We start from the raw sequence: 22,523 nt of genomic DNA, 5'->3' as shown, positions 1-22,523 counted from the left end.
ACACCTTTGAGACAGAACACACTGGAGGCCTAAGTCCTATTCCAGATCCATTTTTTCCTATTTTTAAATAAATTTCAATAGGCTTGGGAAAACACCCTCCAGCTTCACAGGCATTCAAAAAAAAACCCCAACAAAACGCAAACCACAGGTATCAAGCCAGTTCCCAAAGCTTAAAAACAGCAACAAAAATCAATAGCAAGCAAACAAATCCTGTGCTTAAAACAGCTCTGCAATGCTCCTGAAACACCACAGAAGAGAGTTGTTAGAGTGGAGAAGAGTCCCAGGGCACAAAGGGAGGGTGCTGGGGACACGGGTTGGGCTGTCACATGTGTCACACAGCAAGGCTGACTGTCATTTAGGAAGAGGAAATCTCTCTCTGGTGCAGCCTGGCACTGTTTAACATCCTTGTTAAGGGATGATGGAAGATCATGACAAGGACATGCAGTGACAAGACAAGGGGGAATGGCTTCAAACTGACAGGCTGGGATGGGAGACTGGGAAGGAATTGTTCCCTGGGAGGGTGGGTTGGCCCAGGAATAGAATGCCCGGAGCAGCTGTGGCTGTCCCTGGATCCCTGGAAGTGTCCAAGGCCAGGTTGGAAGGGCTTGGAGCAGCCTGGGATGGTGGGAGGTGTCCCTGCCCATGGAATGGGTGATTTTTAAGCTCTCTACCCACCCAAACCACAGTGGGATTCTCTGATCCTGACTCCGAGGGCTCCATCTCTCTCTGACCTGCAGCAGGAACACCAGGATCCCCACAGTATTATTTTAATCAATGTTTCTTTTCACTGATCTCTCCAGCAAAATTACAGCCTCAGTTTGTTCTTCCTGAGCTGACAACACTCGGAATTCTACAACCACAACCGGTGGCGTTACATCCACGCCCGTGCAAATAAACACACTCGACTCATCAGCGCTCTTTGTTCACAGTGACTAATCCCATTCATCCTTCCCATCTGCTGGAGCATTTCTCCCAGGAGAAGAATGAATCCACCCCCCTCCCCCAGCAGGCTGGGGTTTGCTGCCCACCAGAAGGTGAGGGTGACAGCTGGCAGTGGCACTGCTGGCGACACCAGGCTGTGACAAACCCCATCGAGAACCGAACAGCTTCACGAGCACGACTTCTGTTTGTGAAACTCCGTGATCAAAGAGGAACAGGCTTCCAAAATGTGTCTGCAAGTTCCACCAGAAAGATAAATGATATCCACGGGGGACAACTCCCTGCACAAAGTGATCACTCAGGCAAAAACCTTCGCAAAGGCAGATCACTTTTGCATTTAACCCCTCCTCATTGTCTCAAAACACCCAGAATGGTGTCATCCTCCAAGACCTCTGATTTTGCTGCTTCTGAGGAAAAGAATTCCTCAATGCTTACCTGCTTCCACAACCATAAACCCAAATATTCTCTGCATTTCTGTGCACGTTTATGTCCTCAAACAGCCTCACGATTACCTCATAAAGCACCAGGAGCCTGCTTTAGAACTCTTGCTGAAGTCAATGGCCACTCTTATACAAATGCTAATGGCTTGTTCCACTGATATTTCCTTGTAATATCACAGCAGCTGCATGGAATTAAAAAAAAAAATATAAAAAAATCACTACTACTGGGGCTGATGGAAACATTTAGATAAAGAGAGGAAATTGCTGAGGTGGCTTTTTTGGATTTGTTGCAAATGCTTTTTACGGGAAGAGAGAAGAGAAGGTTCCTCGAGGTCACTGCGTTCCAGCTGCCATTTCCAAAGGCTAAATACCTCCAACCCATAGAGCTTGGCTGAAATCCTACCTGGGACAGGCAGCTAAAAAAAAATTTAAAAGGGCATTTTTTTTTCCTTTTTTTGATGAAATAAATGTATTTCTCTGAGATAAAAATAGCTCTGCTACTCCAGCCCAAGCTGCTGGATGCTCACTCAGCTCAGAGCTCCTTCTGCTCCCTGCAGCACCCACCCCCTCCTTCCCTGCTGCTCTCTCCAGCTGCTGCTCCAGCAGGAGCAAGGAAGAGGAGGAGTGGGGAGCAAATGCCATGGCACAACTCCTCCCTCCCCCCAGCTCTGCATCTCTATTTTAGATTAAGGGAAAAAAGCATCGGAAACGCTAAAATAAGGAATATCCGCATCCACGGTTTCTGGTGATACAAAGTTTCCCTAACAGGGCATTAAAAAGGGTTAAAATGGCATTTGAGGAGGGTTTAGTGCTGGACATGGTGGGTGTGGGACTTGATCCTAAAGATCTTCTCCAACCCTGACAATTTATGGACATGGTGGGAACTGGACTGGATCCTAAAGGTCTTCTCCAACCCTGACAATTTATGATCACCTGATCTCTGATGCTTTTTTCCCCCGCCTCATCTCTTCAGTATATCAGCAGGGTACAGTAACAGGTTTGTGACCAGGAACATTCTGTCTGAGTTCTTAAGTTGCATTTTTGGAGTTCTGGGTTTGGTTGGTTTTAGTTTTTAGGCTTTTTTCTGTAACTATAGGGTTTGGTACATCACAGTGGATTTACCAACTCAAACTCAGCCAGTCTTAAAATCAGGGTTTTGGAGTCTCAAGATTTTAAATGTTGACACACTTTTTTTTTTTTTCCACTCTGGAAATCTGTTAAAAAAGATTAGCAAGACTTTCCACCACTGCGTCAACTTTTTTATCAAGTCACCGAAGACCTTTAAGGTGTTTGGTAAAAGTGATTCCTCTCAATTTGATAATTCAAAAATTTTTGCAAGTAACAACTAAGGAAGTTGGGAGTTAAAACCAGTCTCACTGCATTTAGGTAAAAAAGTGTGTAAATATGAGGAAAAGCAAAAGTCTTGGTGGGTGTTACATTGATTTTCCTAAAGAATTAAATGTCAATTCATGGACAAGTGGCAAAATCATAATGAAGGATCCTGAATAAACCACACCTCTTTAAAGCCAAATATTTTAGCAATTACACCAATATTCTCTCCCCTAAAGAGAAATGGCAGCACAGAGAAAATCAAGGAATTCTGATCTGATTTTGTTTCCTCCCTGCTAGAAGTGCAAGCCACCACCCAAAGACAAGGAACAGCCAAAGGTGTCACCTGCCACCAGGCACAATTACAGCAACAAAAGGATCAGGAGGTGCCTTCCTTGTTTTTGTCACCAGCGTGGCACAGATGGAGAGAGGAGGTGACACTCAGGGACAAAAGATGTGCTTTGAACTTCCAAAATATTCCCATTCCCTCCTTGTAAACAATGATTTTTCTACTGGCATTGTCACAACACCTTCAAGTCAAGTCTATGAAGCTGCACCTATACACAAACATGATGCTGTACTAAGATTTTGTCAACAAAAATGAGTATTTCAAAAGATGTGACTGTTAACAATAATCACCCTCAAGGGATCGAAACCAAGCCAAAGAATCAGAGCCACATACAATGATTAGCTTATGAGGCTGGAAAAGCCAAAATAAAAATAAAATTAAATTAAATACAAAACAAAACAAAACCAAACCAATACAACAAACCAACACACACGCACACCAAAAAAAAAAAAAAAAAATCACCACCATACAGACATTTAAAATATCTCAGAATATCTAGAAATTAAATAAAGAGATTTGTAATTCTTCATTCTTGATCTCCCACACAGTCAATGGAAATTTTCCGGTGTTGACCCAGATTTACATGACAAGGAGTGTAAACATCCATCCTGGTGCTTGTGTCTCACACAAAATATTCAGCTTCTCCTTGTTACCGGTGAACCTTTCTCTGCTGCCTGCTCTGTGGATTTCAACGTTTTAATAACTCATAAAAGTCAATTTTGATAATGCATCATAACATTAAACTGAGACCCAAAAATCCCTTCTAAACACTGATACTGCCAAAAAAAAAAAAAAAATCCAAGATGTTCCTTATTTGGTTAGAAATGTAAAACTTTTGCAACTCTTTATCAGAAGTTATAAGAATATTTAATTATTAATGGCCTCACTTAGATGTGGCACCAGGGGACGTGCTTTAGTGCTGCACTTGGCAAGGTTGGGTTTTGGTTGGACTCCATCTTAAGGGTCTTTTCCAACCTAAATTATCCCATGAATCTGGGATAATTGCATTCATGCATCTTGGCAGTCATCAGTGCAAAGAAAAGGCAGCAGAAGGACTTTAAACTGGGATAATTTGGAATAAAATACACCTCCTGCCCTTCCCAAAGCACTGAAGGGCCTCTTCACATCCCAAAGATTTGGTTTAAAAATGAAGATTCCCTTTCTTCCAGTAGGATGCATCTTGTTTGCACTCTAAGAAAATGAAAAGCAACACATCCATAGAATATCTTCCTCCTTGAATACAATTAAATGTTCTGTTTGTAGTAGGAATATAAAAAGACTTCTGCACTGTTTTACCAACCAGGTGAAGTGAAATTATCAACACCCACTTGAAAGATTTCTCCTGGGCTTAATAGTTTCCCTCAAAGTGTCATAATAACCAATTTATTGAAATTTCTTTAATTTACTGCTCCAGTAAACACCCTGAAATCTTACTTTTTATTAATCACAGAAACCAGCCCAGAGCTGAGATGTTTTGTTTTCTACATTTTAGCAGCTACAAAATGTGAGAGAGTCCAGTCAAATTCCTGTCTCCTGGAGAACAACATCCTAAGAGGCTCAGTGATGAACCAACCCCTCCTTCCCTACACAGCCTGAACAGGGAAAACCACAAAATTCCACACGTGTGGTTCCAGCCGTGGCAGCAGAAAAGCAAATTTGGGTCAAGCAGAGCAGGTGTTGGAGACAGGAGAGAGGATTTCCTCTTCCATCCTTCTCAATTCCTTTCTTTCTCATGACAGAGAAAAAACTTCCCAGCTTTCAGCAAGAAAGCATTTGGGAAAGTTTTACAAATTCCCAGTTGTCACTGTGACTTTGACTTTTAAACCAATCCCTACATCCAATTAATTTGCTGCTTCAGATCTTGCAAATGAAACTTGAAAAAAGAGCAAGTGATTCATGGTTTTGTTATTATAAACATCCAAATAGTCAGAGATCCCAACTAAGTCAGGGAGTTCCAGTGCAGGAACTTTAAAGGAGAGTAAATCCCCATACACAGAGATTACAACAGCTTTGATGTGCCTCGAATAATCTGTGTTTTTCCTTACAAGTTGAAAAGAATCTGCTTTAGAGAATAGGCATCCTTTGACAAACAGCAATCTCCCCAAAATTTTGATTGTGTGTGTCTGTAATGCAAATTATGCTAATAATTTAATAGCTAAAACATTGCTATTATTGTCAATGCCAGAAAAGTGAAAATAATATTTATAATCGAAGCTCACACAGAGACAGAACTTATAAATATTCCAGTTAATTGGTCCAAGTCATCTTTTGTGACCATTAACCTCTGATTTTCAAATTAGTTCCAGATGGGTACTGCCTGACAATGATGTGAGGAAAATGCTAATGGAAATGTCCAAATGTAAAACAGATTTACAAATCTGCTAGGGCACAGCCTCTGTGACTGACTGGGATTTTCCACCCATCTGGCATTTGGGATGTTGGACTGCCCAGCCAGGGAAAACTTGTAGGAATAAAACATTCCCACCTGCCTGCTTTGATGTGTTCTTCCCATTTATCACGCCAGGAACTGCTGGGAGCTCTCTGAGCCACATTAAAGCTCACAAGGTGTTCCCAGGCACCACCTTTGTAACCAGAGGGGAGCATGCATTAAAATATTGCATTTTCCCTCTTTTTTCAGGTCCCTAAAAAGGGCTGAATCTACCCTTTGGAGATCATCCTGCAGGGAAAATCAAGTTTGCAGTCCCCCCACGACAGATGAAGCCTCCAATGGTTCATTGTGGGAATTCGGGCTACCTAAAAGCAGAGGGCAGACAAAATTAAGGAAATAAAAAGCAGTTCTATTTATTGAAGAGTGATTAAATAGTGGAATAGAGTGATAAAGTTCTGGAATGGTTGCCCAGGGAGGTGGTGGAGTCACCATCCCTGGAGGTGTTTAACAAAGCCTGCATGTGGCACTGAATGTCAGGGTTTAGGTGAGGGGCTGGGCTGGGCTCGATCTTGAAGGTCTCTTCCAAACCATTCATTCTGTGAAGGGCCTTTGGGTACATTCAGGGCAGACCAAGCCCCCAGGGGCTACACCCAAAATGGACCAGAGGTTCCACACTTTTGTGAGTTTGGTCCATTTGCATATTGGGGGTTAATCCTCCAATTCCAGCTTCAGGTGATGAAGTCATTGACCCCCAGTTTGCTCCCCCAGCTCACTTTTGTTTCCATCTCTCTGGCCTGAGGCAGTGAGGTGTCCCTGACTGCCAGGCCTGGAGAGGAATTGTTGTGTCTGCCCCAAATGGGGAAGCAGCAGCTGACGCTGGGTATGTGATGCCTCAGGTTTCAGCTTTTCTATTTTTCACATTCTGTGCTGCTTTAGTGTACAGTTCTGAGCTTCATATTATGGGATGGTGAGCTCTCTGCACAGAGCAGGGAGACAAAACAATTCCTTCTCCAGCTGGGCACCAAGGACAAATGATCCAAACCTCAGGCCCAGGAGCACAAACAACGTGGGCTGGAGAGAGAAAAACAAGCAGGATGGGACTGCATGGGCTAAAGCTGGAATGGGACAATGAACTCCAGTGTGCCAATGGAGCAGAGCTGATCACAGTGAGAGCCCCCGGGAGCGCTCGTGCATTTTGGGACCATTTGGGTTCATCTTGGGTGCAGCCCTGGCTGGGCTCTGGTGCTGCCCAAGGTGGATCCATGGAGGAGATCCTTTTATTGAATCCCTGCTTTATTCTGGAACTCTGCCCAGCCTCTGCTCTAGCTCAGCCTGCACAAGGCATCAGAAGGAGTTCAGAGTTACTCATTAAAGAACTGCAGGATTACAAATATATGGAAAATAGAAAAGCTAAACTACTAAGGCATCAACTAAAGCACATTTTTCTATGACAAGGTGACCTCCCCAGGAGTTCCAGACAGCACAGGCGTTTCCCAGTGACAATTAGAGAGAGGAAAGCCAGGGATGCACCTCAGAAATTAAAAGAAAGTTTGAAAATCAAGAAAGAGCAGCTGACTGCACATCATATCAAATTATTTAAAATAAATACAAGATATTCACACACATAAAAAAAATTACAATGAGAAGGGAGGAAGAAGTGACAAGATTAATCCATTTATTTCAAGCTGCTTTAAGGCCGAGCTAATAATCTATTTTTCATGACATGGAGTCAAACTTAATAACTGCATTTTAAAGATATGAACTTCCTGTAATGTGTATCTAATACAGCATTAGGTTATCAAAACATGATCCAACTTGGAGATTTTTTTTCCTCATGTATATACCACAAGTTTGAATAACTAGTCCAGTAATTCCTAAATATCCGGTGCTAGCAGAGGAAACTCCAAAAAATTTATTTTGAAGGCTTTTTTGGTTTGGTTTTTTTTGGTTTTTTTGAAGGCTTTTTTGGTTTGTTTTTTTTTGGGTGTTTTTTTTTTTGGTTGGTTTTTTTTTTTTTTTTTTTTTTTTTGTTTTTTTTGTTTTTTTTTTTTTTTCTCTCCTGGGTTAGGCCTTGTTTGTGTATTCTCTCTATTAATCTAAGATTTAAAGCTCTCATCCTGGAATAGCTGGAGTCAAATTCCACATCTACATTATTTTTCTCTTTGAGGGAAACTGCCCTAATTTTCCAGCCGAGGAATGCACTCACATCCCCCCCTTTCAACTTTGGGACATTGGAAAGAGAGGAATTCAAAATGCAGCAAATTTCACAAAAGCAGTGTCTGAGGGACAAAAATCCACATGTTTGAGGGTCACATTTTAATTCAATTATTAAAATTAATTCATGGAATGGCCTGAGGTGGAAAGGACCTTAAAGCTCATTTCATTTCAACCTCCCAGGCTGCTCCAAGCCCTGTCCAACCTGGCCTTGGGCACTGCCAGGGATCCAGGGGCAGCCACAGCTTCTCTGGGAATTTCATTCCGGCCCCTCCCTACCCTAACAGGGAAGATCTTTTCCCCCCACAATATACCTAATAGTATTCCATTATATTTATATATAGGGCAACTAGTCTCATATAATAATTGTTATAATATATATATTTTAATACACATAAATACATAATATACCATAATTGTTCCTTCCTAAGTTAAATCTTATTAAGACAAAGTTATTAAGAGAACCTACCCAGTGACCTAAGACCTAGTGGGTCTTAGGCAAGGCAAGTATTTGCACCCCTGCCTTTTATTCACATTATTATGGAGTTAAATTCTCCTGATTTGCCTGGGAGCTGAACCTGGTGATTCCCCCAGCACTGCTAGGAGCACAGCAGGGACAGGCACATCCTTTTTCCTTGACTTGGCCCAGGGAACTTTAATTCTTCTCCCACTAACAGAAGTGCAGGTCGTGAGCTCTCTGTTCCAAACCAGCCCCACAGAAACACCCGACTTCCTCGCACAAGCTCACGTTCTCTGGACGAAGCTGCAACATCAATTTTCCAATTTTATGGTCTCCTGCCTCCCAAAAATTATATTTTGTGGGACCTCAGCTAGCCAATTCACGTACACACAGAGCTTTCCTCATTCCAGTAATGCATTGATCCAAACTCCACTCTGATCACTTGGACAGTTCTGACTGTTTGACTCCTCAGGCCCCTTCTGACTTCCTAAAATCCATCAGGGTTTAACCCCCTGGCTTCTGATTCCTCCCCTAGAGGTTTAATTTGCTCTTTCCATGTTACATAATCCTTCTATCATTTTTAAATCCTGCTTAATATTTGCAATATTAAATGCTGCACCTCCTTCATGCTGCGTTATTGACCCCCACATTGTACACCAGGAATTACACCTGACAAATAATTGTACACCAGGAATTACACCTGATAAATCAGGTTGGTTTCAAGTTTTTTATGGGAAGTGGAGATGTTGCCTTGGAGAAAAGAACAATCTTCTTTTCACTCTGTTTGAATGTGTCAGATCCCAATTCTGATGAGTAAATCACAGTCAGTGTTCTATTCTGCACTTAATGATCAGCCCAGAATTTGTATTTAACACCAGTACCCTTGAATTCTACAGGAACATTCTGATTTTAACCAGTTGCTGAGACTTTTTTTTCCCCACCTCTCAATTGACTGTTTTATTAGGACTGATTTTTTTTTTTTTTTAATCAGCAGCTTGGAGTGGTTTTTTGGGTTTTTTTTTTTTTTTTTTTTTTTTGTTTGTTTTTTGCAGAGCCATCATGTTCCACCTGGCTGCAAAACCTGGAGAATAAATCCCACCTGGTTGTTAGGTTAGGCTTTTAAAGCAGAATCATTTTCCTCTGTTTGTTCTTCCTCTGGCTTGTTCTCAGCTTAACATTTCCTCATCCCTCCTCGTATGACAAATTCCCAGGGCTGAACAAATCCCTGGGCTTTCAGTGGTGAGACTACCCTGGGGTTCTACAGCTCCTGAGCCAACATTTCTCAACCATCCCCTGCATTAGCAGAACAAATCCCCATGGAAGTCCTCCTGCAGCCCCCTCCTCCTCCTGTGCTCCAAGGAATACATAGAAAAATCAGGAACACAAAACAGAACAAGGTGCCTTTGTGTTAATGGAATCAAAACCTGCGGTGGTGCCAATTCCTTCCTCAGCTTTCCCCAGCTCATCCTCTTCCACCAACAGACAAAACCAAACCTTTCATCATCCAATGGCCATTCCCAGCTCATTTCCCCCAAAATCCATTTCCTTTGCCAGGAGATAAGAACAGGGCCCAGCACCTTTTGCAGATGCACAGGGCCACCTCCACAAGGAAACTTTTTAGAAGAAGAAAAATCCAAGAGTGTCTGAAAAGGACTGATTTCCCTCCAGAGACCCTCAACACCCAGAGTCCAAGTTATTTTGATATTATAAAGATGAGATAAGCTGAACACTGCAAATCATGGTGCATAGCCACAGTAAAAGAGCTTTGCAAGTGGTCTAAACCCATGGCAACTACAGGCTGTAAATGCCAAGAAAATGCATTTGGGTTTCCCCTCCTCTCTCCTTGCTCCCCACTTCAGCAGAATTCCAAAGGACTTATTGTTACCCGAGTCCCCGGAGCTCCAGGTGTCTCTTGAACATTTCAGAGCAGTAAAATTAAAGTAAGCAATGAAATTACTGTTCATTCCCTTCCCTTGTTCCCACCTCCCAGTTCCCTAACATTTGCAATCCAGTCTCCTGTCCACTTCTTCATTTTTTCCTCAGTCCAACACAGTTTTAGGAGCAATAATCTTCCCTCTCAAATTCCAGTCACTTTTCTCCTTCTATCAGACAATTTCTTCTAGAACTACTGAATTTCTTCCATCATTATCCACTTCCACTCAAAAAAAAACCCAAAAAAAAATCCCAAAAAAACCCTGTCTTTTATCCTAAAGTAATTATTTATCTACTCAAGAACTTCCACTCTTTCTCCTGTTTATCAGCCATGTGGAAATTCCACAATCCTGGGATCATTTTGTCACATTCAGGAAAAGGACTCAGCATCTGGCAGTTGCTGGGGGTTATTTTGAAAAGGTTTGGCCCCACTAGGAATGCCAGTTCTGAATACATTGCTGGATGTTTAGGGATCCACAGCTTTGGGGAGAATCCTCTTCCTCAGCCTCTTGGTGCTAGAGCCTTCCCAGCTCAGACCTCAAGATGGGAAGTTCAGAGATCCTTGGAAGATCCTGAACATGCTCCTCCCTCGCCTATTGATTTCATCTTCCCTGAAACCCACTGCCTCCACCAAAATATTATCAAATTTCACTAATATTTCCATAATTTTGTGCTGCTTTCGTTTTGGATCACCTTCCCCATCATGATCTAATTTCTGTTTCAACTTGTGCTATCCATTCACCTTCAGAAACACAGATTTAGTGGTGCCTTTTGATGCTTGCCTTTAAAGAGACAGAAAATGAGGGGTTTTAAGCAACGTCCACCTTCACTGAAGAAACACCACTCTATTTTTAAAGGTCTGACTCTTTCCTCTGCCAGTTTGTTTATGGACATAAGACATAATCTCTTTTAACCGCGCGCTCTTTGCTTGTTTTCTGTAGTTTTATGTTTCCTGCCATCTGGCCTCCCAGTTCTTCTCCATCCCTGCCAGATTTCGATTCCTCTTCTGTACCTGGATGATGGGTTTGGATTAAAGCTGCTATAAAACCTCTCAGCTGCACAAAACAAACAGAAGCAAGGAGGGGAGAAAAGCCCTGGAAGGATTTTTGAGTGACTTTGTGATTTTTTTTTTTTCCTTAATTATCACCTGCATTTGTTGCAAGTTGACTTTGAGCCTAAAGATCCTTAGATTCCTAAATGGCAAAGAAAATATTTCCTCACCACCTCAAACAAAACACTATGTGCTGTGGGTTGGGGTTTCCTTTTGTTTGGTGGATTTTTGGTTTTAAGAGCAGCACTGTCTCATCCTTTAGCACGTAGTAATTAAAATAAAGTGACCAGTGCCAGAATTCTGTATTTGCCATCCAATATCCACTCCACCCTTCTGAAGGATGGGCAGCAGCAGGCCTGGAACAGAATTAATTCCATTTACTAAAGGGATTTGTCTTAAAAGAATCCCTCAGATGTTTCTGCTTCACAATGCCAAGTCAGCTACAATATATTTTAATTTTTTTGCTAATTTTAGGATTTTTCTTTTTTTTTTTTACAAAATTAACTTAAAACAAGATGATGAGCTTGCCTCAGAGTCACAGGCTTTTGTGCAGCTTTTGTGGATCAAACCCTAAACTGAAGTTTGTTTATTTCAGCTTTTTGCTTTTCTTAACATCCATTTGATAAACATAAGAATGACGATAACAGGGAATTACAAAAAAAAAAAATCCACAGCTCCCTGTAGAAACCCACAAACTCCAATTCAAACAGAGTGGGAGGAGAGCTGCACTTCAGATCCCTGTTCTCACACTATTTCTGTTTTTCAAACAAAGTACTTCTCCTCCTCAGTCTCTGCTTTCTTATCTCCTCAAACAAACAAACAAACAACAACGGAGGAAAAGGAAAATAAAGCAGCCAGCTTGGAGCTCAGAAATAACACTGACCCATTTCAGAAGCTCTGTTATAATTTATATATTATAAATATATTATTTTTTCCTGCCTTTTTTTTTTCTTTAACCATTTTTGTTCATGTCTCCTGTCTTAGTTTGTAATTTCAAGCTGTGCCTGGGGGTGTGTGTTCTGTCCCCATCTGTCAGAGCTGGGGCAGTTCTCTGCTGTTCATGGGGCACTTTTCTTTATCTCTCCCACAGCCAATCCTCCCTCCAGGAGATCTCTCCTGTTAATGGGCTATTAATTATTAACTATCTTCTGTTCATGGCCAGTGAGTGTCCCTGCATGGCTGATAAAATTCCATCATCCCATGGAGAGATGCTCCGCCCAGGGGAGGAGCCAAGCATTCCTACCTGGATACAATCTGACTCCTGGAGCACCACAGCAGCCTTTGCCCACTGCATTCCCAGAGGAGCAGCTTTCTTCCCCACTGCATTCCCAGAGGAGCAGCTTTCTGCCCCACTGCATTCCCAGAGGAGCAGCTTTCTGCCCCACTGCATTCCCAGAGGAAGCCCAGGCCCATCTCCAGCAGCCCTGGAGCTTCAGAGGAAAACTCCAGCCTTGTTTAGGATCCCTGCTCCAGCAGAAGCACAGCTGGCACTGCAGGAGGGCTGAGCCACCATGGGATGGGACTGCTGCCACCACCCTGACCCACAGGCTGCCAGGGCCTGCTCTGACTCTGCCAGTGCTGTTTCATACTACTGCATTTTTATTTTAGTTTTTTCCCTACTAAGTAACTGTTATTTCTACTCCCATATCTTTGTCTGAGAGCCCCTTAATTTCAAAATTATAATAATTTGGTCGGAGGGAGTTTACATTTTCCATTTCAAGGGAGGCTCCTGCCTTCCTTAACAGATACCTGGCTTTTCAAGCCAAGACATCTCCACTTCCTCATGACATCTTGGCTGACCTGCAGACAGAAGCCCCCACAAAGAGAAGATTTTTGTGTTCACAGTTTGTCTGGAACAACCCAAACCCACCCTGATCTGCTTTCCAGCAATTCATCCCGACTAAAACGTTTCCAAACCACACCACTCCATTCAAGCCCTTCAGATCATTTCCCACAGGAACTTCACCCCTTGTTTTAACTGAATTGCTGTAATAATCTCATCAATCATTAATACTCTTCCTTGGAGTGTTCCTTCTATAAACATGATTTGATAGATTCATAGTATCCAACCACAGAAATCATCATTAAGACAACTGAAATTCATGCTCTTTGTGAGATATGTCATCATGGAAATGCTTTTTCTCCAGGCATGAGCTGTCAGCTTCCTGAATATTATACCAGACTCGCAAAAAGATTTTTCCATGCATTTTTGGGAAGGATGGGAAACTGTGCCCTGTTGTGTCCACTGCTGAGCAGGCAAAAGCACCTTGTGAGATGGCTGAAGCTGCCTTGGCTCTCCCTGCTCACTTCCCAACCTCCCAGTAAAGCATTCAAAGAACAAATCCGATCTCCTGCCAGTTTTCCTATTCTATCAGAAAATAATTATTGTGAGAGAAAATTAAACCTTCTATGGTGAAACCTTGCAAAGCTGATTAATGGGGAGCTGCAACTTTTGCCTGGGAAGTGACTTGTTCTTAGAATTAGCAATGTGACCTCCAATGCAACCAGCAGTGCTGGAAAGACCTTTAGAAAGTGTTAATTAAACAAAATAGTTCTTGGCAATGTGGATGCAGCATCTCTGTTAATTATACTATTTTAAATATAAATAATCTGCAGCATGTGTTTTCTAAGGAGAATATTGAGTGGAATGATGCAAGAGGAAGATTTTGGAAAGTCTTTTTGATAAGATACCCCAAACACTTCACCTTAATACTCTGAATTGTTACCTGCCCCTTCCAAAAGCAACGTCCCTTCTAGTTTTCTTGTCCTTTTGAAGAAAGGTGGAAGAATCTTCAGGTCATGAAAGACAGTTTGGTAACTAAATAACTCCCCCACCTGCACAGCCTTCACTCTGCCCCTCCTGCAGGAAAATTTCAAGCAAGAACTGAAGCACTAGCATTGGAAATAGGCAGGAGTATTTTAGTATCCAGACTGTAGGAGCAGATTTTTCTCCAATGTGAACAATAAAGTTGTAGAACTTGTGCAGATAAATCAGCAGGAGAGTGATGTTCATTTGGAAGAGGCCTAAAACCTGCCTGAGTCACCAGGACCTGAGATTCCCTGAACCTTGAGTAGATGATCTTTGCTTGCTCCAACAGCTCAAAGCTTTCAAGGCAGGGTTTGACTGCTGCCTACTCATCCCACAGGGAAAAAGGGCTCTCATCCATCAGGCCATAAAGCAGGAATTCCAGGACAGTGTGGGTTGGGAGGGATGTTAAATCTCATCTCATTCCACCCCTGCCATGGCAGGGACACCTTCCACTGCCTCAGGTGGCTCCAAGCCCTGTCCAGCCTGCCCTTGGACACTGCCAGGGATGGGGAGCCCACACTCCTCTCCAGTGCAATAGGCTTCCATGAAGCACAGACCTCTTGCTTCTTTAAACACTTTCATGATGACAGTGTCAAAAAAAACCTCTGTTGCATTGTGAAAAATGCGTGTTTTATGATTGGCTCTTCGCAAATATTAAATTGAATACTATATGTATTACAGAGGATTATTTTGTAATACTGTATTAATTGTTTTTAAGTAGTGTGTTAAATATAGTTTTAGGTTACAACAAAAGGTTAAAATAGAAACTCTGCGATGTAAGATATTTCTTTACTAGCTCAAGAAAAGGGACAAGATAATCAAGAAACTCTTCGCACAGAGATAACAGCAACACAAAACCTGAAGAGTTACAGCCTCCTTATCAGAAAAGGCAAACATTCTTCCACCTTCTGTCCATCTTTATGGAACCACCAGGATTAAGGGGAAGAAGTTGACAAAAACCAGAAAAATTCTTAATTTGCAAGGGATTTATGCATCATGTATGAAATATATGAATATGCAACAGGCTGTTGCTTTTAAGGGTTGTTCCTTTGTTCACAAGGAATGTTTTTGGCAGCTCAGTGCCCAGAAATATCTGGACGTCCGTAATTCTTTGCTTTTTGTTGTCTCGTAGTGTCCTAATCCTCACTGTCCAAATTTTTATTACTCTAATTTTACTGCTATTTTTTATAACTATTTTATTACTAATAAAACTTTTAAGATTAAAAAACAAACAAGCGATTGGCGTTTTTCACAGGCATGTACATTTTGTTTTCTAAACCTAAAGCTTTTGAGCTGGATATGAGAGACACAGTCCCAGCAGTGATGCATTTTCCTGTAAAGAATATTCTTACAAGAATTCTCTTCTGGAATGAGCTGTCAAACATCGCAGCTTCCACATCCCCACCCTCTGGTAAGAGTCAATGGCACTGTGGTTTCAAATCCTCTGCAAAGACCTGGATTTCTTTACCTGCTCCTGTGGCTGAGGAAAGGATTTACTCAGTAATAGAGGATAAGTGATTTGGGATTCAGGAGGGCTAAGGAGAGAGCTCTGTAGAGCAGCACAACCCCAGAAATACCCCAGATTTCTCAGGTCGGGATCCAGCCCTTGGCCTGGCTGGGGAGCAGGATCACATGGACAATGCCTCAAAGTGTCTCAGAGAATTAGAGTGATTTGGGCTGGAAAGGACCTTAAAATCACCCAATGCCACCCCTGCCATGGCAGGGACACCTTCCACTGCCCCAGGCTGCTCCAAGCATCAGTGTCCAACCTGGCCTTGGACACTGCCAGGGATCCAGGGGCAGCCACAGCTGCTCTGGGAATTCCATTCCAGCCCTTTCCCACCCTCCCGGGGAGGAATTCCATCTCAATATCCCACCCAAACCTCCTCTCTGCCAGTCTGAAGCCATTCCCTGTGTCCCGTCACTCCAAGTCTTGTCCAAAGTCCCACTTCAGTCCCTTTAGACAACCAAAAACTGAGCACACAGGAAAAGCCCTTGTAAAATCCTTCTACCATCACAAATTTGCACCATTATAAAACCAAGGATTTTTTGTGCTCGGTGTTTTTCAATCTATATTCCACAAGGGCCACAAATAAGGGGAATAACCCCTCATTTTGACACCTACCACTCAAGTGTGAAAGTAACCTTTAGCTTTAATAGTTTATTCAGGAACTATCCCCATGTTTTTAATTAGCTAATGTCTCACTAAGATCTGCAGGCCCCAAAAGAACATAATAGTTCTATCAGACAGCCCTGGTTTAATTTCCCTGGTTTTAATGTAGCACACCATCTCCCAGCCCACATCCCAACAGTAATTAGCATGGCTAATTACTGAAGCTGGATGAAGCATGGTTGCAGTTGCTATAATAAGTGTATTTACTGTATCTTCAAGTACATTACTGATATTACAGAATTTATGATGAAGGCACAGTAAGAAAAACTCCAGTGCCATTGAATACTCATGGGACTGGCATGGAGGGTGGGAGAAAAAAGATTTTTATGGAGATAGCAGCACTCTCCAATGAATTAGGTGATTTCCATGATCCCAAGTGCTTATGAAATTTTTGTTACATAAAAATCTGTTCACTGGGGGGAGTGCGGGGGGAGAGAGAGGGAGAACACAAAAAACCTCCTCAAACAGCTGGTAAATCACCACTTTAAAACAACTGTTATAAAAGGGGAAGAAAATGTACTTCACAATCTTTAAACCACATCACAATATTATTCTCTTACAGAGAGCCTATAAAGTTCAAAACCTGTTAAAAATGGGTTTCACATCTTTGAGATTCAATAATAAATTCCAAATATGTGAAATCCCTTTTTAATAGGCTTTGGATATTAACAGTAACATTTCCCTATAGGAAGATTAGAGCTGAATTTACAGATCTCCAATGATTTCAGAGCAAGTCAAGCAGGCAGAACTCTCCTCACCCCGATCTGCACCAGGGATAAAGACACTGAACTCTCTAAATTTGTCTTTCATTGATAAATATGAATTCCTGTCAAAGATCAATTCCATAAATAGAGGGATATTCACTCTTTGCAGCTGGATCATGCTCTCCTGGGAGAAGCAGATGTAGCCATGAAGGTTAATTAGAGAAAAAACAAAATTAAAAGTTTAGCAGGTGGTGCTGCAATATCTCAGACATCCTCCCGTGACGTTCACCAAGCACATTGAATGTTTTATTTAAAATATTGAGCAATTTAAATACATAACTTTGGCAAGGAGAACAAGCTCACCCACCAGTATTTCGTGAAAATAAAATCTAGGGTTTACAGGAAAATCCTGAGGTTTATTGGAGAATCCTTGGGTTTTATGTATGAAAAAAAACTGCAGGAAGGAGCTTGCAAATTGTAGCATTTAGGGTTACGAAGCTAAGCTTAATGAACATTAATTTTTTCCCAGTATTATTCCAACAGGAATTCCTTGGAATTCTCAGCTTCACAGAGGGTAGGGTGTGATCACTGAGTCTGCTGATCTTCCTGCAGTCACTGCCCCAGCTCAGCTCCTGTGCATCCTGTGCTCAGGAAATTCCCCCTGTGCACTGCATTCCCAGCCCCTCAGCTGCTCCCAATTCTCCAAACACAAAGCTCACCTCAGCAGGAATAAGGAACAGGGCAATAAAATAAAAATAAATAGTAAAGTAAAAATAAAAAGTAAAAAGTAAAATAAAAAATAAAATTAAAAATAAAAATAAAATAAAAATTAAAATAAATTATAAAAATAAAAAATATTAAATTATAAAAATAAAATATCAAAAATAAAATATAAAAATTTAAATAAATAAAAAATAAATAAAAATTAAATCCCCACCTTCTACTTATCCATTTGCACAGGATAAAAATAGCTCTCATTTTGCCAGTATCATTTTTTCCCTGATCTAACAAGTTAGATCTTATTCCAGCTGGCAGAAGAAGGCCTCACCTTTTCACGATTTCTAAAATAAAGCCCAGTGTGAGCAGCTGACAGGGTGGATTTCAAAGCAACAGCAAACACTGGCAGCACTTAAACCTCACTACTCTTGAAAATCACCCATTTGTTTGGAGGAAGCAAATGCAAGCAGATTTGCCAGCTGTGCAATTCCACAGAGTTTTCGCATCCATTGGGGATTTTTTAAAGTTGTTTCAGTCATGAAGGCCAGGCTTGGGTTGTTCTGGAGGCGGCCCAGGTCAAAGAGAATTTCTGCAATGACTTCCATCGGCAGTGGATTAGGCTCCAAATGAACGGAGCCTGATTAACAGCAGCGCTGCACTGGAGCCTGATCTCGAGCTGGTGTTGGCACTTCAGCAGGCACTTCTTCAGTGAGAAGAGCAGCTGCTGAAGAGGGCAAAAATCAAAGAGCAATTTCCTCCACAATACAACTCATCAGGAAAAAAAAAATAAAAAAAGAAAAAACAACTCTGGAAGAGATGAGCTTTCAGTGAATTCATTCAGCCTTCACTGCAGGAGGCACAGGAGAGGTGATTGAGAATTTCAACTCTGTACCCACACACCTATGAGCATTTGTTGCCCTAAAACTCCTACAGTTTCATGGGAAATATGGATATTGGCCTCCTCTGGCTGGGAGAACTCTACATTTAAAATGCAATTTCATTAATTTAATGCTATAAAACACTTTTTCATTGTAGGCATTCAACTTGACTTAGATTTGGCAAATAATTTAAGCCGGCAAAGTCATCTGAGGAGCTGCTCATCCCACCCCACTCTCAGGCTCCAATCTGGCAGAGGTTTATAAATGGCCCTGTGCCTGTGTGCAGGATGAGTAATTTCCCTGCCTCACAAGGGTGGCTCAGACAATATTGCCGAGCAGATGCACAGATTTGGGGCCCTCCAAGTACATGTGTCCCTCTGACAGCTCAGGCACACCCTGAGCCTGCTCACAGCTCAAATGGTTCCAGTCTGGCCTTCAGACACGCAGGGGAAACTTTGCCAAAATCGCTGGAATTCGTGAGGAAAACACACACCTGGGGTCCAGCTGGGTGAGGGACTCACCTGGAGCCCAGACACTCTCTGGGTAGAGCGAACCCATCATGTCCCTCTCTGGTGCTCTGTCACACCCTTTCCCTGACTCAAATCACCAGCATTTGATTAAAATCCCCAAAGATGGCCAATATTCTCCTTCCATGGTCCTGGTGGGCCATAGCAGGGATAGGTTTTCACTGGGAGAAGCAGAGCTGTGCCTCTTGTTGTCACAGACCTCTTTCCTACCCTTGGAATTAATGCTCAGCCTCTCCTGCTCATTTTCACCCCACTCTTCCCTCATGATAAACTTTTCCCAGATAGCCCACACCAGTGTAATGCCTGGCCCAAACGGCCTTAGGGTGAAGGAGGGAAGGTCTGGATGAGATTTTGGGAAGAAATTCTTCTGGTACAGCTTCCCAGAGCAGCTGTGGCTGCCCCTGGATCCCTGGCAGTGCCCAAGGTCAGGTTGGACGGGGCTTGGAGCAGCCTAGGACAGTGGAAGGTGTCCCTGCCATGGCAGGGCTGGCACTGGATGGGCTTTAAGGTCCCTTCCAACCCAAACCACTCAATGGTTCCAAGTGTGCCCTGGACATCTGCTAATTCCATCTATGACATAGAAAATAAAACTATATTTGGGACAGTATCCTTTTTACTTAATCTCTTCTTTTTCTTAAGGAGCTGATGCAGCAAACACATTCCATAAAAAAACCTTTTACCTCCTGACTTCATGTAACACCACCCAAATAAAATATGACAAGAACATTTCAATAACCCACCTAACACTCATAACTGCTTCCAAAGAAACACCTTTCTGTATTATTATTTCATCAGGTTCATAATTTATACTCATGAGTCATAATTCTGTGAAAATTAGTCTATTTTTTTTTTCTGAAAGATATAAAGTTCAAGTTATTTGCAAAAGGAACCAAGTAGAAATAATGACAGATTAATACAAGTCTGGGAGGGAAGCAAACAGCACAAAATAGATCTCTCTCCATCCCTGGGGATTCAAATTTTGACTTCATTTACTTCACTGAGAGGTTCTTTCATAATAAACAGCAAAGAGCCAAGTTCACTTGGAAAGAGAATTTCAATATATGTGTTTGCTGAAGAGTGTAATCACATCAGAGACTGAACTACATGAGAGGGAATAGTTCCATGGGTCACAGACCACTCTGCAGCTGTGCTACTCCACACAAACTCAGTTTATCAAACACCTCTCTCAGGGCTGAAGCAGGACACGGGGAGTCCATAACCCTGAGGGCATTTGATATACAGCCTGCAGAGATACAGCAAGTTCTGATAAGCTCAGGAAATCCTTCATGGAGAGCAGAACCCTTATCTTTCCAATTGATTCTGGTTCCAGTCACCACAGAATCTGTGTTGGACTTGTTAAAAATAGCAGGAAAAATCTCAGAGGGACCATCTCAAGTTTTGCCTTATCCATTAAAGAGTTAACTCCCCCAGTCCACAACAAAAGAGTTCACAATGAGATATAACTGAGCTAAAGAATACCCCTCTAATCTAGAGGGTAAAATAAAGCCCCTGACTACACAATTAAAATTTCAAAGCATCACACATCTTCCCCATCCCTGGAAGTGTCCAAGGCCAGGTTGGACAGGACTTGGAGCAACCTGGGGTTGTGGAGGAGTCCCTGCCCATGGCAGGGGTGGAATGGGAGCAGTCTAAGGTCCTTTCCAACCCAAACAAGTCAGTGACTCTCTGATCTGCCTACCATAAGAATTTGCAGCATTTAAATTCCAGTTTTCACCTCCTCGTTAATGCTGACGTTCCCTCACCTTGGAACAGAAGGGTTAACCCTGGAGCACAGGCTGCAGATTTGGAAGGGAGCTCTGTGTTCTGCAGGGAGGCCAGGGGAAGCACATAGTTCATTAAATAATGTGAGTAGCAATGAGGGTTTACACAAATCAAACAGGGGGTTAGGCAATTGTCATGTTGCTTTGTGCTGAACCACCTGTCAGGAAGCACTTCCAGCCGAAGACTCAATCTGCTGCAGAGCCTCCAGATGATTTCTAATTAGTGTAAACTCCAGCTCTGCCACAAACCAACGGATTGGAAAGGGATCTGGGGTTTTTTTTTTTTTGGTCAATTCTTCCACTCTCCTCCTCCCTCCAGCATTGTGAAAATGGCTTTTTGTTTTGCAAGAGGCTTTGCAGAAAGCTCCTTTATCAGGGGTGCTAAGGGAAGCCTACCATACTCCTCTGAGGGAAATGTCAGCTCCTCATGGAAATGAGGAAAACCCAGCTCTAAAAACAAACAAACAAAAAAAGAAGAGTCCTAAAAAGACTCCAGTTTGTCACCAAATGGAATCCAGAAAAGGTTAAGGCGGTGCACACCTCTGCAGTAGCATGAAAGGACTGCAGGCCAATAAACACCACTCTTGGATTCAGGGGTTTTGTTAAAAAAAAAAAAAAAAAAAAAAAAAAAAATCAAACATATCTTTAATGGTTACTACAGGTGGGGATGGATGCTGTACGAACAGAACAACCCAAAATCACAATTCTCATTCTCCCTAAAAAAAACCAAGCTATTCCAATGTGCAAAGCTGAGTCATTCACAGTGGTCCTGATGAAAGATGACCCCAATAACTCATTCCACAGCAGCAGCATTTCCACAGCTCCTCATGAGCCAGCTGATCAACAAAACCTGCACTATAGCCTCTGAATTTTCTATTCCTTTATTGGTTTGTGAAGTAATTCCAGGAGTCTGGAGCACCCTGACATATTGAAAATTAGTAAAACACTCCCCCAAATCTATTCAATAGCAACAAGAAACCAAAAGGGCAAAGAGTTGAGCAGCTGGAATAAGAAAGTCCAACAGATCCCAGAAAATGGCTTTTACCTCTGACTCTAAAGGCCACAGAAGGCACATTCACATTCAGACAATGTTCAAAAAATGAGTGGATGTGGCACTTGAGGACATGGCTTAATGGTGACTGTACTGGTGCTGGGCTCATGGCTGGACTTGATGACATCGGATCTTTTCCAACCTTCATAATTCTACCACTCTGTGGAGAGTCAAGAATTTTTTTTTGATTTAAAGAAAACAAAGAAACAATATTCCTTGCCTTGAAGCTCAGAGTAGAGGTTTAAAACACTGGATGGAGCTTAATTTTCTTTTTTAGTTGTTGAAAATACCCCTAGAAATGCAAGCAAAGCTGTTTGGATAAAACAGAATCCTCACTGCCCACTCATCCATGCCTGAATTCAACTGTGTGCTGTGCTGCTGAAGCATCCCTAACACTTCTGCTGCACTCCTTTCTTCCTTATTAAAAATAAAATAATAATAAAAAAAGGATTAACAACCAGGCTCGAGAACAGCTCTTCTAATGAAACTTCTGGGCACCAGAAAAATGGGAAACAGCACAAGTCTCAAAGCATCAATATGATCAAGTGTACTTCTCTGCCATTGTTAAGGAAGGCTAGCATGAATTTCAGTGTTTGAGTTCAATCAGAGGGGCAAGGAAAATCGTTTTACTCACAGAGTTACCCATTCCAGCTGGAAATCTCTTGACAGAACAGCAATCAGATGCCATCTGACACTGGGTATTCAAGTACTACTCTTTTTATGTATAAAAAGCCCAAGTTCCTTAAATCCATGTGATCTGCCACACCAAGGGACGCACAG

General features: G+C 42.1%; 1 long non-coding RNA gene across 10 annotated transcripts in view; it reads right to left on the bottom strand.

Annotated features, from left to right (window-relative positions):
- LOC137479714 (uncharacterized) overlaps positions 1 to 22,523 on the bottom strand; it is a 263,044-nt gene that overhangs the window by 231,396 nt on the left and 9,125 nt on the right. The window contains exon 2 of one of the 10 annotated variants that reach the window (XR_011002462.1): positions 1,452 to 1,561. The exons of the other annotated variants lie outside the window; for them this stretch is intronic. This is a non-coding gene — a long non-coding RNA (uncharacterized lncRNA). The remainder of the gene's footprint in view (positions 1 to 1,451; positions 1,562 to 22,523) is intronic. 10 annotated transcript variants of the gene reach the window in all.

The sequence above is a fragment of the Anomalospiza imberbis genome, chromosome 10, assembly GCF_031753505.1.
Source record: "Anomalospiza imberbis isolate Cuckoo-Finch-1a 21T00152 chromosome 10, ASM3175350v1, whole genome shotgun sequence".
In the NCBI taxonomy this organism is placed as follows: Eukaryota; Metazoa; Chordata; class Aves; order Passeriformes; family Viduidae; genus Anomalospiza; species Anomalospiza imberbis.
The sequence above is the reverse complement of the archived record's forward strand: the minus strand, read 5'-3'. Positions and strand labels throughout refer to the sequence as shown.